This window comes from Gymnoscopelus braueri (assembly GCF_963280865.1).
Source record: "Gymnoscopelus braueri genome assembly, chromosome: 7".
Classification (NCBI taxonomy): Eukaryota; Metazoa; Chordata; class Actinopteri; order Myctophiformes; family Myctophidae; genus Gymnoscopelus; species Gymnoscopelus braueri.
The window spans coordinates 18,471,298-18,485,190 of NC_137608.1; positions in this window are offsets into that span (position 1 = coordinate 18,471,298).

A 13,893-nucleotide genomic window follows, 5' to 3' on the forward strand; every position below is an offset into this window, starting at 1 on the left:
CTTGAATTTTTTTTTATTTGATACACAGAATTATCACTCACACACTGCTGGTTATAGAGAACTTTAAATTACAGCAATCGCTTGTGTTCTGATGAATGGTCTGGTGTGGTTATTGCAAACGCAGATCAAACAATATTTTATTTGTCTTTGATAAGCTGGCAACTTCTGATAAAAACACAATTTATTGATACAAGGAATTACAGGGATTACAGTAAAATTGTACTGACAATCACATTCACAATCACTTAATTCAGAAGTGCCGGTGTGCCAACTCTGGGGCCGCTTCATTGAGGCGCTTATGTAATGTCTGACACTACCCGACATTTGCATCAAAAGCTCTAGCCTTTAATTGCCTTTGAATAAAACCATATTTTATAAATAAATGTCACCCAAAGCACAAGATAGGGCCCTAAGAGTAAACACAATGATTCAATGGCAAATACATAGACATTTTATTTGACCACATGTCAAACTCGCACCTTGTGTAATTAATTTGCTGACATTAACTTATTGATAACTATTGATACTTTTCTATAATTTGATAGAAAGATGACACGACAGGATGATGTCATTGATGATATTGTTGATAGGCAACTAATTATATATAATCTTTTTGTCTCTTCTCTCTGTGTTCTCCTTCTCTAAAACTGACCTTAATGGCGAGTTCTGTCTGTCTGTCTGTCTGTCTGTCTGTCTGTCTATTTGCCTGCCAGCTTGCCTGACTGCCAGCAATGCATGTCAGTCATACTTTCTTGATGAATTAATAAACATGCACAGTATACATTTAAATTGGTCAACTTATTAGGTATAGGTAAAGTTGACTTGTATGGGACATACCCTATGTCAGACAGAGATGGGAATAACAATTTTGAGATAATATATATGTAATTTTTGTCATTTTCCACAAATCAGCCATGGGTAAAATAAACACCTCCAGCAAAGGTTGTGTGTGCCTCTTATTTAGGAGATGTGTTGCTTGCTAAAGAACCATTTCCAGGGTTTGGGTTTTAAATGGTAGCCCATGAACAATTTATGTGCTTTTTTTGTTTGTTTACTGTGGTTTCCTGGTCATAAAAATAAAGTCAGCTGAAGGAATCCTCTCTCCCTCTCCCTCCCTCTCGCTCTCTCTCTTACTTGGCTTGGTGTCAAACCCTTCAAGCCACTGGGGCTGTCACACCCACCCTTGGCCAGAGTTGAAATTAATTGCTGGCTAAAAAAGTGCCTAGCAACTCCTCTGCTACGCAGCAAAAACACATCAACAGGTTGTCACTTGTGATATCAAGCGGCCTGCCTCCCCTAAATTATAAGAGCTGACACTGGTAAATGATACACTGGCAGAGGAATTTGCATGACATCAGAGTATTATATTTTACAGCAGGCCATATACAATGGCCCATAGTTATGTTTGTGGGGTAACCGGAACCAAAACACACTCGCCCCCATTTTTTTTTCGAGGAACGCTTGTTCTTTCGTTGAAAGCGGTTCTTCTAGTCTTGTATTCATTTTGACTGAGGATAAGGTTAGGAATAAGTTTAGGTTTAGGCATAGTTTTACTGAGGTTAAGTTTAGGAATACATATAGGGTACTAGGCATAGTTTTACTGGGGTTAAGTTTGGGAATATGGTTAGGTTTTGGCATAGTTTTACTGAGGTTATGTTTAGGAATAAGGTTAGGTTTTGGCATAGTTTTACTGAGGTTACGTTTAGGAATAAGGTTAGGTTTAGGCATAGTTTTACTGATGGTTTTACTGATGGTTTACTGATGGTTTTACTGGTGGAGACCGCTCCGAGGTCGCCGGATTAGACCCGGGGCGAGCGTGTTTTGGACCAACGTTCTTGTATTTGTTTGTGGAGAAGAGATTAGAAGAGAAGAGGAAAAGTTTTCTTTCAGAACTTATTAGTTTTTGTATGCAAAATAGTCAACGCAGAACATATGATTGCCATGTTAAAACTGGACATTGTCTGAGATATGCTGCAATAGGGGCTCAAAACACATTTGTTCTGTGTAAGTTAATGAGTGAACACACCATGTCCCCTATGGTGTGCCCAGCATGGAGTTTGGAATGTTCATAATAGGAAATGGAAGAGTCACTCATACACGTTGGGTGAAGGAAATTGAAATAATGAAATCAGGCTTTTGAGGCCAACATTCAAAACCTGGAGGAATTTGGCCTGAGACGTTTTTGTTTTTATTAACCTGTGCCTTTGGTCGGAGGAATGCTTATGAAGTGCAGCTGGGGAACAGTCCTCGAGGCGAAACATTTCTGTCATGGGCTGCCGTCCATTTCACCGTCCAGCTTTTTGTTCACATTTAGCTCTCTATAGAGAGCACCCCAAACAGCAAGATGCATTCCTTGTGTTTCAGCAGTTTAAGCTTTGTTTCTTATGCTTAATTTACACACCATCATACAATGGAGTCGCGTGTCGGAAATTGAAGATCTGTAAGCTGACTCATTGCCTCGCGATTCGCTGCCTCGTGAGCATGTAGATCGTACGACCGCGTATAAACCGGGCTTTAGTGTCTCTGTGGTTTTGGTGTTATTCGGACAACGTGTACCACCCTTTAGATCCATAACATACTGTAGGCACAGGCACTGATTCAAAATACCATCCCATAGTTTAGTCTGTGATCTCTGCTCTGTCCTGTAAATGCTGAGTGCAGGAATTCCTTCGGTTATTTTGTGCCTCTAATTTGCACTCTAGAGACAACATGCAAGTCATGACAGTCACTCCTTATCATCCAATCTCTTGCTGGTGCTATCTTCCACTTCTGGCCAAGAATGTCTGCTGCTGTGTCAATGCTGTGTGGTATGGGGGCATGCTGGAGAAAGCTGAGCATATACATTGAAAGGGTGCATCCAAACAGATCCCATAGGAACACATAAGGAAAACATCTGAATATGGGTATTAGCATCAGGGATTTGTCTTGACAACATAATGATTTCGTAATAGAAAAATGGCATTTGATCCGTGGTGTTTTGATCTCTAGTGAGCTACAAGGAGAGAGTGTGGTGGACATGAGAATACTAGTACATGTAATTATATGCATTTAAACCCACCTGACAATACAAGTACAGTATTTATTGTACATACACATTCTTTTCTAATTACAATCAGTGTCACTCATTACAGTGACAGTAATCATAGCCTGTGATTCAGGAACACAGTACCGAAGACATCTTCCAACTGGTCCTGTGTATTAGACTATTATTATTAGGCCTGAGCACTGCCACTACAGTGCTCAATTCAGCTGGCAGCTAATACCAACTCTATCACTGACTTCAAGCCTTCTTCATAGTGGTATGGCCATGGACACATTGGTATTTTCAGTTAAAGCCCAGAACAAGGTTGTGCAGAAGATGCTGTAGTTTGTTAGTACAGCTTGATTAAGCAGTGCAACTCAAGCCAGGGACTCTTTTTGGACAGGAGCATACAGTGATAAAGTTACCTTCTAGCTTAGTACCTGGGTTGAAATCTCAGTTGGGAAGATTGTGACTGCAAGGATTTCAAAGCTCAAAGGATTTGATTGAAAGCATTATGTTGCGCTGAGTTGGCTTACATGGAAAAAAAACATGGCAGTGAGTCATTACTACTGTATCTAAATATTGTCGTTGTTCTTTATCGATTTTTTAAATTTTTAGGGCAATTGAAACATACTAGTCAATTTTATAGTCTGTTTCTAGTTTCCGCTACAACCACATCTAGTTTTGTCTGGATGCTAAATAAAAAAAGTTAATTATCCTGATTTAAGAATAGATTGACACAAGGACACTTCTTCACACTGTTGACTTGACTTAAATAGGCTTTATAAATCAAAGAGACCTAATTCATGGTACAAAATGTGTCTTGATATATGACGAGAACAAAACCATTGTTGTATTCTCAATCCTAAATGTTAAAGTAAAGTCAGGATATGGCCAATTTTAGGCATACTCTGCCTGCATCAATGCAATCTGTTTTTAAACACAACAAAACAAATTGTTCTAGTCTTCAAGAGTCCCCCTGTATATTTTACATATTTGGCTACCTGTAACCTGATACAGTCAGACACCAAAAGACCCACAAAAAGACTTCAAGATTGATGTGTATGCAATAGGCAGGATTGCCACTACTGGGGAGTGTGCTTTCGGGAGTGTGCTGAAAATCAAACTGAAACAGTTTGGGTCCCTGAAAATTGTAGGGACATTAGTCTACACTTACATTTTGGTTACACAGTAGATATGCAATTATGCCTGTTAAATGTATGTTTATTTACGGCAGAAAATACGTAGCTCAAATAAGTTCAGCATAATTTCTTGTACTGGGTTAAACCATTAGTTGGCTGTGCTGGCAAACATCCCATTCATGTGCATGCATTTAATGTGCTGCTGGTAGAACAATAGACAATAGGCTGTGTGCATTGTATTCATTGATTTACAGTATAATGTAATCACGGAAGTGCACGCATTAAGGGATCCTGTCCCTGGGGTCTTGACAGGATCCAGGAAATGGCTTAAATGGTTAAAATGGCTGTAACACACAAATCTGGCGCAGAAATGTGAAGTTTGGAGGGAAAAGGCTATGCTTATTGCATCGCGGGGGAACACTTTTATCTATACTTCCATTCACAGAGAATATATTTCTCTCCCTTTGGCCAGAGAGAACGCTCTGAGGGTTGAGCAACAAGATAAGAGAGATGAATAATGCCTGAATTATACTTGATTGCGCGTCGTGTCATGCCCCAAAAATGTATCTACAAGCTCACACGTCACACTGCGACTTATTGTGAGCTTGTACAGTAGATCGCTATTTTCGGTGCGCGACACCAGCATGCAACTAAGTATAAATCATACTTGAGGGCAGGAGACAAGCAAATGGGAGTGAGAGTTCCCATGGCTGTCCAAACCACTAGTTTGGACAGCCATTTGTGAGCTAAAACACTACAAAGCACAAAACATAATATTCCCAACTTGCACAGGATATGCTGGGAACATGCATAGCACCATAAGAATTCATCATGGACAGCCAGTCTTCATAATAAAATCAGCTCTTTCCTTTCATTCTGCAAAATATTGTAGAAGTCAGGTGTGTATATTCAAGATTTGTTTTTATTGTTACATAATTGTGTATGAGAACATAAAAGTACATTTATTTTGTTAAGAAGTTATAGAAGAAATATAATAAACATAGGCCTATAAACAATAACAAGAAACACAAAAAGAAAAGAAAAGGGAATAATCCTAAAATAGCAGAGATAATATTTTGTCTGTGAGTGTGTCCGTCTGTCCGCGTGTCCGTGTGTCTGTGTACCACTGGACCGAACGCGCCAAACTTTGCATGCACACTCCCAGTAGGCCAAGGAACACACTCAACCCCATTTGTCAAATTGGCCTCATGGAGGCGCTAAAACAGGCCGCTTTACATTTTGGCCAATAACTGTTGAACCATAGGGGGGGCTTTAGGTGCTGAAGCACAGGGGCACCAACCTTGGGGGGGGGGGGGGGGCACCAAACGGCGGGGAGAAAGTGAAAGAAGACTGAACTATTGCCGAAAAGCGCCAAAATGTTTTTTTTTAATCGCGCCGCGCCAAAAAATGGCGGGTCGTAGCACCGGGCACCACGAAGGGTTAATCCGGCCCTGTGTGTCTGCTCACAAATTCAGTACCATAGCTTAAATCAGGCAAACATTGCATCACTTTACAATTCAAACACTCGAAGCTGATAAACTCAGGGCCTAAAGGCAGCAGTGGTTTTTTTCTGCCTTTACAAGCCAGCTTTGAATAATTAGCTAATGCTTTAAAAGGTTGAATTAGTACTATATCAAAGGTTGTGATTAGGGTAGTCTCTCTGGTGTTCAAGTCAAGAGTGCTCTACAAACAAGGATCTTTATTGGGATTTGAAGAGCCTGCAGATTCTACATGCATTGCTTTGTTTTCAAGGTGTACAAAAGAGAGACGCAGTTTGCTTTGGCTGGTGTTAAGCGGGGCTCATTCAAGCAAGGGATTTGAAAAGAGATCAGAAAACTTCACAATGTGGCCATTTGTTTGATTGGACTTAATTCCTCTAGTGCCACTAACATGCCGTCCTTTGTTGGTATGATTAAATGTGAGTGACGCGACGCATACAAGGCTGCTCCTGTAGATCATAATGACTGCTGAGTGAAGGCATTTACTTTATTTTGAACCATACACTGCTGCTGTATACAGTAGCTAATATCTGAGGCTTAACTTAATGTATCTGGCGTGTTCTCAGATAATGGTAATGGTTATCAGTTGCTCTCAGTTCTTTGTGTTTATAGCATACTACCCAACAGTAACTTTAACCAGGAAACTGATGTTCTTAACCAGAGTTTTCAGTACTTTGTGGAAGAGCTAAAAACAGTTACACCATATGCTGCCTTCTCAGAACATAAACAAAACTCCCTGAATGAAAACAAAACAAAATCCAAGAACAAATAAAGCAACAAAAGGTGTTATCCAACAAGCGCTCAGATTATGGAGGCAAAGGGTTAGAAAGCTAAATGTGCCCCCATGACCTTTGCTCTTACCCTTTGGGCTTTGTTTATCTAACAACATTAGAACCTGGAAGCTCTTTGAGGTGCTAAAAAGGCAGGGCAAACTAAGTGTCAGGAGGAAGTTCTCTCTGTGTTTTAGGTTTTAGGCGTACTGTTTTTTTTTTTTGTACTGTTTGTTTAAACTGAAACAGTAATAGCGGGAGATGCTGAGTCTATCTGCTCTTAACCACTTAACCATTGAGCCATTCTAAGAAGAAAAGAAGAAATTCTAAATCATTTAAAAAATAGCTGATCTATAAGTTCACAACGCGTCTCATCGCATCCCGCTGTGAGCATGTAGATCAGCTATTTATTTATCTTAATTCCCGGGGGGAAAAAAAATTCCTTCTGTTTTTGTCTCTGGGATGCCCGAGTTAAAATGTTTAAGTAACTCTGTAAGCTGTTTTTTAGTCATACTACAGATTAAATAATTATAAAATAAACTGTATAATCTTACATTTTAAACATTTAAACATTTAAACACAAAATATAGAGGAGGCTCAGAAACATGGTCTCTTTCAAATGTATTGCAATTTGCACTATTTACATCAAAAGGTCAGAAGCCAGACACTGGAAAAAAATTGATTAAACCTCTGTGGTAGCAAATAGGGCTTAGCATAACACAACGCTTACTAAGAAGACGTTTGCTTTTGAAGTTGGTTCTAGAGAAGCCGTGATGACGTCATCACTTGGCGAACTTCGCTAAGACGGTGCTAAGACGGAGCTTCACCTTGGGTAAACACTGACGGTTAGACCTACAGTTTCAGTCAAAAAAAAAGAAAAGAGGGAGAGATTATCCCTCGAGGAATTGAGCACGCTTCTGTCAAGCACTGTTCCATGTGAACGAGTTTTGCTCTCCAACCCCATACCCCCACCCTCTCTCTCTCTCTCTCTCTCTCTCTCTCTCTCTCTCTTGTCCAATCTCATCACGCAGAGGCAAAGAGGTCAGCAGCAGGAGGGGCTTTTTTTGATGGAGAGGTAGAGTCCATTGGCCCCATGCACACCTCATCTCTGCAGCAAACACAGCGTGTCTCCACCTTACAAGGACTGACAGTCCGCAGGAGAAATCGAGCAGATCGACCTGCCTTGTTTGTTCTGAGGAAGGGCCGCCAGCTGGCTCACACACATCCCTGAGCATACTTAGGTGAGAATAAAACAAAACTTATGGGCAGAAATGTCTTTATTCCTACATGTTTAAGGGGCCATTACAAAGACAGATGAAGAAGCCGTACCCAAGTGCTCTCTGAGCAGATGCATGTGTGTGAGGCAAACAGGAAAAAGGTACTTTCACGCCTATACACAGTAAAAAACCCTCTGTGTATAGGTGTTCAGAACGGATGCGTATGTGCTCATACGTTCCGAACGCATGCGTATTTCTTCACATACTTGACTCTGAACTTTATTTCTATTGGGGTTCAAGATCAAACGATGTCACACATCCACAGACCTTGGTGCTGAACCCAATACGAACAAGGATCAAAAATCTTAGAAATGTCTGCACACTGTAGCTCCCTAAAGCCTCACTATGTAACTTTATTTTAATGAATACAATGTGATTTTGGCCAATCGAGTAGAGTATGTTAATACAATATAATTTATACAATTGGGGTGGTTGTATTTTGTCTCCCTGCTCTTCTATTGAGACATTTAGCTCAACAGAATGTATCCAAATGTAAATTCATCCTGCGACAGATGTGGCCAGTCACCAGCCACTTTAGCTCATATGTTCTGGCACTGCACGAAATTAACGTCATATTGGCTAAATATATTTAAATCACTGTCGGACATTGTTAAAAAACCTTTTGACCCAGATCCACTGACAGCAGTATTGGGAGTCAGAGGGCCTACGGTCAAAATGACTAGTGTTCAGTACAACATGGTAACATTTGTGACTCTACTGGCTCGCAGACTGATATTGTTGAATTGGAAGCAAGTGCAGGCTCCAACCCATACTGCACTTATGAAAGATGTAATGCACTATTTGCAATTGGAAAAGATAAAAGTTTGAATTGAGAGGGAGTGAAGACAAATTTTACAAGACCTGGCAACCCTTCATCGACCACTTCAATAAGTGCACGCTGACCCCTCCTACATAATAGTTCGCTTAAAAAAAAGAATTTTTTTTTTTACAAAAGATCTGTGCAAGGAGAGTATGAGAGCAAGAGTGTCTGTTGTTGTTCTGTTTTTTGTTTGTATCTGTACAACTGTTTGTTGTTGTTGTTTTTTATGTTGTATATTTTATTTGAACTCATACCAAATTATCTGTCATTGTCTTTTCTTGTTTTATATTTTATAGTTGCTTATACTCTGATGTGTTTATCATGTTACTAAAAATTCCAATAAAAAAAGTATAAAAAAAAAATCCCTGAAGGCGCGCTCTCACCAAAAGTTGGCTGGCCGCTGTTAACGCAGGTTGTGCGCGGCCACAGTTTTTTGCAGCCAGCGGATAAAAAAAAACGCTGTGACGCACCTGTCACTCACATTCAAGACCGTCCCCGTAGCCCGCACCGCCTGCTGCCTTGAGCACCATGGTGCTTCCTGAGTCTTGGGACGGTCCGCCTTCGACTCACCCGATTGGACAGAGGGAGAAAATCAGCTCCTGCCTCCAGCAGTTTTCTGCTTCCAATGGACAAGTCGTGTAGAGCAGATAAACGCAAGGTCTGCGCGACAAGCGGAAAAACCCGCTCTTGCGTGAATCCACGCATTTACATTGACAATGCATTGGCAGATTCTGCCCCAGAGGTAAAATAAAAGTGCGGTGAGAGCGCGCCCTGAGCAAGCAGGCCGGCTCTATTAGCTCAATGGTAAAAACTTCAGCACTTGTGTAGGAAACCGGGTTCAAATCCGGGGTAGAAGAGGAAAGTTGCAGAGTGCAGAGACTTCAGAGAAGTCACTTAACCACTTAAACCCCATATGGGTGAGCGGAGTCCCTCAGGGCTCTATTCTCAGTTTTCTGTTATTGTGGGGAAAGCTTTCACTGAAAATAGCCGATCGACAAGCTCACGTTGTCCACCTGCTAATGATGAGCTTGTCGATCTGCTAATGATCGTGATTTCCTAAAACGGAATAAATACAAAATATTTAAAAAAAAACTTTACTGTTAGCTCAAGCTTTTTGAAACTAACATATCGGCGATTTTTTTTTCCATAAAAAGATACCTACTACATCTGCAAACTTCACATGCATAAACTGGTAGCGCTAGCTTCTTCACTGTGTACCATTTGATGTGTCCACCATCATACAGGGATCACTACTGTGACGGAGAGCTCCCGTCCACATCTGTAGCTGTACTTAACGTCAAGTATAAATGGGCCTTTACGGGGCACACAGGGTTACATGTGTACACTCTCAGAGTTAAATTAACAGTGTATCTTTGAGCAAATATCATCATGACACCATTCCTTTTAGCCTAGTTTAGAGGTAAGGAGGCTGCTGTACACAGCAAAACTAACCAAATACTCAAGTCTAAAGGCGTGTTGTTTTGCAAACACAGGAGTCTGAGGTCGATCATTTCCCAGGCTGGCTGACCACCCCCCCCCCACTCCCCCACCCCACACACACTTGTCACCCAATGCATACATCCTGGCTTCACACCTGCTACAGAGAACTAATGACAAGATTAAACATTGTGGTTTCTCCCACCAATTGAATGCGTAAACTGCATGCACGCACGCGCGCGCACACACACACACAGTAAGACCTCATAGCAGCTGAACCTGTGCTAAATTGCTCTGCAATTAGTTTTCGCTTGGTTTGATGTTGATCTCTCATGCCCCGAGGCCCCCGGAGCTAAATGATGAATTAGTCCTACCTCATCATAAACCATCATCTTCCACCTGGAGCTTCACATGCTACACTGCCTGATCAACAGGCAGAGGAACAACCATACTGCTCGTGTCTGTCCTCAATATACAGTACATTATGTGTATGTATAGTCCCATCTGTCATATAGTTATTGTTATAAAGTTATTATTATATATCCAGTAAGTGATTTTATGATCAGTACAGGACTCATGTAAAGTAATGCAGTTTATGTCATTCCATTGGCTGTTAGTGTTTTATTATGACATGGTGATATGACGACTAAATGTTCCTGTTGGAAGGCATGTAGTGTTTTGGAATAATTATTGGGTTTGTAGTGTTTTGGTAGTGTACTTAATAGTTTCGAAAAAGTGTTAAAAACTTAAAGGTATCAAAAACAAAACTGGCTGTAATTCACACTGGACCTTTCCATGCCAAAGTTCCCCAAATAACTATAGGGCCATGGTGTCCATTTTGAAAGCACTGCCTTAATATACTAAGTATTAGTGACAAACATGTTGTGTGAGAAATCTCAGTTTTTTTCCAGACCACCACCAAAGGACCACATGGTTGGTCAACCGAAATCACAACACTTTGCTTGTTACCCGCTGGACAAAATAAAACCTCATTCTCGAGATTTAGAGAAGTCCTCAACATTTTTGTCTGAAGATCTCAGGAGGAACTGCAATAAATATCACACAAAGATTAAGAACACAGTAAATGAATGTATTCATTTGGAACTCAGAGAGTGTGCAAATGTAACCAAATGGACCGTTACAGGCCCATTTATTTACACTTGTGTCCTCTCAAAGATAAATGAACAGGATGTGACTGTGAAGACTTACTATATGGAGCCTTGAGTTCAGGGGCGGACGGCCGTGCTAGCTACAGCCCTGATATTGGATCTCCTCCTCGGAGAGGAGGCGAGAGGGACACCTGGCCGAGAGGCCCGGCCATCGTGAGGCTGGAGGCCAAATCTCCTGCAAGATGTCAAATTCTTTGATTAACATTCCTGTCCGGGACTCATTTAGCAGCTCTGTCAACAGGTGCACGGAGGGAGCCAGGCAGCTCACAGACAGAATAATTGGAGGGAATTCTGACTCTGTCCTTCATCACCACTAATAATGAGGCAGGTGAAAGAAGGAGCCCAACCTCAGGCGGCGTATGTCCCTAAGCAGAGGTGGATATAGTACGCAAAAAAACGTACTCAATTAAAATTATTGTTTAAACACTTAAACCAGAGCATCCCTATGTGTGTAGTGAAGAGAATACTCAAGTACTGAGTTACTTCATATGATCTAATGTATTGTTTAAATAATCGGAATGTAATTGTGCTTGAAAAGTCCTTGGCCAATAGAAATATCAAACAAAATTGGATGATGTCTCTTTAAAAATCAGAATTGGCATTTAATAAAAACAAAAAAGGTAAAAATAAAAGCAACATGTGTAATGTAGCCAAATCATACGAACATTTTTACTATTACTCGTTTACATTTAGCCCAAATGTAAAGGAGTAAAAGTAAAAAGAAAAATCTTAACAAATACATTAGTGAAAAGTGAAAGTAAAAGTGAAAAGCATGTTTACAACTACTCTTACGAGTAAATGTAACTAATTACTACCAAACTCTGTCCCCAGGCCTCCACTGACCCCGCACCCTTACCAAATAGAGAAAGAAAGAAAGATAAAGACTGCATTTGTCCACTATTTGTATGTGTGAAAGTGTGTCTGTGTGGGCACTTGCATGAATACGATAGAAAGGTTAGATGGTGCTGATTTAGAGTTTTCTTTTTGGCAATGGGAACTTTTTTTTTCTTTTATTCAAGCTGAGATCTGTTTTTTTTTCCCTGTTTTTTTTTTTTCCCAAAGACCCTGGGTTACAAAATCCTGTGAAAGCAACAGCTGTTGTTTCCTTTTCTCCAAACAAAGGCCAAGGACCCACTGGAAGCTGATACGCCATTCAGGGTCGGCTGTAAAACAAAGCGACTATGGTGGAATGGAGTCCGTTCTCTCTCCCTTTTTAGCCTCGACAGAGAAAGAGGCAAAACCTCATAAATGTGTGTATAGTCAAACATCCATACGAGTAATTTATTCAACTCGGTTGCCAACGTAGGAGGTGCCAACAAGAGCACAGAAATTTAGCCACTTAAATAACAACTACAAGGCTTTCTGAACTTGCATTTCACTTACAATTTACAGCTCATGAGTAATAATTTGAAGGGAGGAGAGTAATATAACTTCAACACCAAGACAGACAGTGCCAGACTCATTTTGAATGTAAGCAAACATTCTATTCAGCGTTGACTTTGCAAATCTGGAACTGATTGCTTGGTTTGTAAATCTCATTTGGCCCTTGTCCTTATTCATTAAAGCCTGTTTATTTTGCACAACTTTTTGGGGGCGGAAACAAAACATTGCATTACATGGATGCATGCACCTGTCATACAACTGTCATAAAATGATGCTACCCATTGAGACAAGTCAAATAAACTAATGTAATGCCATTGCATTTTACAGTTCTTGGTCAGCTTTGACTGGATTCATCTTATAATAATAATAATAATAACAATTATTATTATTAATATTATTATTATCTTATTTTGTATTTAGGAGAGGTGGGGGGCGGGCATTTATTCGTCTGGCTACCCTTCAGTCAAGGGTAGCCAGCCGAATAAATCCCAAATAACTTTTATGGAGATGCATGCCAAATGTTGGGTTTTATAATGAACTGTGGTATGAAGTCGTGTCACTGTTATAAATGAACAATGTAGTCATTCATTCCAGATGTCCCATCCTTAACCCTAAGCTTACATCTCATACAATATTTATATAGAAAGTGTATGGTAAAAGTCATTTTCTGGCTTTTCTCTCCCACTCTCTGTTTCTGCCCCAACGCCTCTCCCTGACACACGTCTCTAAGAATCCAGAATGCTTCACTCTCTCTGACTTTCTCACTCCTCTGTGCACCACCCGACACACTCTCCCTTGTCCCTCTACAGTTCATGTACTAGGCAACTATCGGGGTAGAAGATGCCATCATGTTCCCGCTAAACAGGGCCTATACTTATCTGGATAGCCTGGGCAACACCATAAGAGTCATATTCTTCAACTTGTCCAGCGACTTCAACACCATCCAACCACACCGGCTAGCTGAGAAGCTCTCCACAGTTTGGGGGCCTGCATAACACAGACAACACAGAGACCCTCTGCAGGAGAGGACAGTGCAAACTGTTCTTCCTAAGGAGGCTTAGGTCCCTCGAGTGCAACAGGATGCTGCAGATTTTCTTCCAGTCTGTAGTGGCCATCTTCTTTGCAGGTGTGTGCTGGGGGTTAACATCAACACAAGGGACACTAACAGACTGAACAAGCTGTTGTTCTTGGTGAAGAAGGACGGCTCCGTCGTTGGTGCTAAAGTGGAAGTGGTGGCGAAGGTGAGGACGAGGATGAAGCTGGAGGCTGTCCTTGTTAACCCCTCCCACCCTATCCAGAAAGAGATAGTGGAGCAGTTGAGCACCAGCGGCAGATTCGTCTTCCCCCGAAATGGTCGGTCATTTGTGCCGGTAG